The sequence below is a fragment of the Calypte anna genome, chromosome 1 (genome assembly GCF_003957555.1).
Source record: "Calypte anna isolate BGI_N300 chromosome 1, bCalAnn1_v1.p, whole genome shotgun sequence".
NCBI classification, from domain to species: Eukaryota; Metazoa; Chordata; class Aves; order Apodiformes; family Trochilidae; genus Calypte; species Calypte anna.
This window is the reverse complement of record NC_044244.1, coordinates 39,737,460-39,741,258: the sequence shown is the minus strand read 5'-3', so window position 1 is coordinate 39,741,258 and position 3,799 is coordinate 39,737,460.

Here is a 3,799-nt window from a genome sequence, read left to right as displayed (position 1 = left end):
TTACAGTACCCATGGTAGAAAGTAATACCTTCTACTAGCTGTTGGTAAACCTAATTGAAATGAGACACCTTAAATCTTTGCCAACATGTTTTTATCAATAAAGCTAAGGGAAGGTATGTAATTGGAACCTCATGTTAATTACAATGTCAGATACATGCATAACGATTTGATTTTAAACATTTTACATAGGGAAAGTTGCCACTTAAAGAACAGGGAAGAATTTTACTGCAAATTGGAGATTTTAACTGATACAGTGACCCAGTAATTATGTAGACTATGAAGTAAATCATACACTTTTTTACTTGGTGTTCATACATAAAGCACAACCCTTCTCCAGTGCTGTTATAAAATTTTGATGATGCTTCAGTTTCTAGTTAAGAAATATTAATGACCGAACACTATAAAAAAGCCAGAGATTATTACATAAAGGCCTAAAATGAGTTAAAAGCAAAAATTAGTGGGGAGCATGGAAATCAATATACTAATGCCTTTGTAACAAAGTGCTATGTGCTATTCAAGGAAGGAATTTTCATTAGAATTCCAACTCAGTGAGGCATTCCTGTATCTTGGTAGATAGTTACTGGGCATAACAGCTGGATATCAGATACTTGATGTTAAAGACATAAGTTTCCTCCCTTGTTTGTGTTAATACCTTCACTGTTTCAGCTGTACGTAAGTATTGGGAGTGTCTTATGGATCATGCATTCTCCCTTCTGCTGTAATTTTGAAATTTTGGTTGCTTAGAAATCTTTCCTTTCCCTCGCTCCTCCCCAGAACGGAAAAAAATCAAGATACCTGCTTCTTTCAAATAAGCTTATTACTGTTGGTTTGAATTTTATTTTAGAATATTAAATTGCAGGGTTTTTTTAAATAATTTACTTAAAATTATCTATTTGGGAGCACAACAGCATGTTTCTATAATCCCTTTTGGTTGATGGATGTGAAAGTTTAAATTAAAGTTCCAGTTCAAATGAACATCTTGTAGTATGTAAACCAATTAGGAGGTGGTGTGCTTTACTATTAAGAACTTCAGCTCCCTTTGCAGCACTGTAACCTTTAAAATGTCCTTAAAAACTTTCTTTTCCAATGCCTTAACTTCTTTGCATTTGCTAAAATTTTGTAGCTGGTGCCTGCGTGCAGAAATTAACAGACAAACTAATTCAAAGTGGCATGAGCTAGTTATAAATCCAATGAAAATGCTGAATGTGACAACTGTTAATTGTTAGTTGAGTTCAAACAAACTGCTCTTGAATTTTTCAGTAGATACTGAAGTTTCACATAGCTTGTCATGTAACAATGTTTTCATTAGTTCTACACTGAGAAAGTGTACAAAAATCCATTGAAAATGTGAATAAATGAATGGGAGATAAGTGTCTCTTGTGTATCGCTTTCATTTTGACTCTACAACATTGTATTAATAAAATTAATTTTACCATCAGATGCTTGCAGGTGAACTCCTGCCTGGAAAATCCTGCACAGCTAAAAGCAGCAATGTTCACCCCTGCCCCTTCCTCAAGCAGCTTTGACATCTGTCACCTTGCTGAGAGTCCAGTCAGCAAAAATGCTTTCCTCTTGCAGGGTCAGTGAGCTGAATCAGCTCTGAGGGAGGAGCCAGGGCTGCCTTTGACTAAAGAGAAACTTTTACCTGCTAAGAGAATGACCATTGAGATTGACCTCTAAAAATCCCTCCACTCAGAATATTAAAAGATATAAGAGCAAGTGTTTGCCTGCTGACATATATAGAACATACTTTTGGGTCTCACTTAAAAGCAGTGTCCTAGAGCCAGGCCACAGTGTGATTCTTTGCCTCATCAGTCTGTGACAGGCAGATGGGGAAGTAAAAAAAAGATAAAAAAATCAATACAGACTTGTCAAGAACAGTGTAGATCATCTTTTGAATGCACCAGAACTGCTGAGATCACGAAAGTGCTTGTCCTCTGACTGGATTCTGCTATTAGCCCTTATCATGCTCTTTAGTCCTCCCTCAGTCCTCTTTATAGATCTGGAGCAATCCACTTTATGCCCTCAGATGGGAGCTGCTTCTTTGCATGTGGATACAACTATTGGTTAGCAAAGACTGTATAAACATCCCCCATCACCACTGCCCCAATTACAATGACTGGGAAAATCTAAAAGCCTGTGATGCAGCTTTAAGGATGCAGTTGTTATCAACAAAGCACCTTAGTTCTACTTAAATCCTACCTTATAACAAAAAACAACCAAGCCAAAAACCCAACCAAACAAAAACTCAAAAATCAACTTCATGCACTTGGAATGTTGATATTGTTCTACATTTCAGACATCTCTTCCTCCTTAAACAACCAGCCAGCACTGCTTACAGAATCTGCTTAGTTTTCAGCAGCAATAGAAAAAAGAAAGCAAAGTAACAGCCTTCAAGAGCAGAAGTGAGGTTGTTACTTATGTCAGGCTGGAGCAAGCGAGAACATCTAATGCTTAATGCTTTGCTAATCATTAAAACTTGCATGACAGGAAAGGGCAAACGTAACGGTGCAGAAGACAGCAAGTCCTGAATATCCCAACTAAGAAAATGCAACACTCCAAGAAGACCTCATTCATCAAAATCAACCTTTTTCCTAATCCAGCAGGGAAATACCCCTCAGCATTACACCAAATTACAGAGTCAGATAGAAGTCAGAACTGATTCATCTGTAAGGCACATCAAATGTAAGCTAAAGGCAATGTACACATCATCAAGTAGAAGAAGAGGGAAGGGGACAAGAAAACTTTAATCACAGTCCAAACGATGCCCTGACAGACAGGTTACCTGCTGTAATTAATCTCCTGCTCAAGACAAAGCTGAAGGCCAGATGAAGAGCAACAGCCAGCCAAGTAATTTTGAGTACCACAGTCTCATACAGGACAGGATATTTGTAGCTGTGAACAAGTTCAGACTCAAAGTGTGGCAAAACAGCCTGCTTTGGTAAAATACTTGGTTCAGACAAAGATCTTAAGACAGACAGATGGACAACTCAAGTTTAGTTGGAGGAGAGGAACAGAGTTCTTTAGATATTCAGCAGATGAGTGAATTACAAACTTCTGAATAAGTTGCAGGTAATGTGACTGCAAGCACCCATGAGTGACCTCCATGAAATAAAGGAGGAGCAGCACACAAGAGCCAATGGCTGCACAAGATGACTGAAGAGGTAGAAGAAAAATGTACATTGTTTGAAGAAGTCACTGATATTTGAGCTTGGGGTAGTATACAGCCTATTTTTTTAATGGCATCATACTAATTCTAAAATGCTTATTTGCACCTGAGCATCCCAAATAAGTGTTATAATAAAATTACATATTCATCATCAGTTTAGTGGGTATTACATTATACATTACATTACATTATATATTAGTGGGTATTAAGAACATTATACTTTACATATATACCTTTACTGAGAGGTAGCACAGATCATCCCTGGAAACCTGCAGAGACTTTGAAGATACAAACAGAACTTTCCTGCTCAATGCAGTACCACTGAGTAAAGTCTCTGACTTTGGTTTACTACCTTGTATCATAGAGGACATCATTCAGTACAGAATTTTTTGTTTAAATTATGGTCAGTGCTAGTCCTACCTGAACTGATGGGCACTTGGGGCATTCACCTGCAAATGGCAATCCTGCTGACTGCAATTCCAGGGACAACTTGCAGGCGGTTTCTCCATTGTAAAAAGTGAAATCCTAACACTGAAGAGAAAACAGTAAATCATACACCAAGTTTAATTATTTTGGCAGTTCACGAAGTAAGCAGTTCCTTACCTTTAAAATGAAGTCAGAAATTACTAC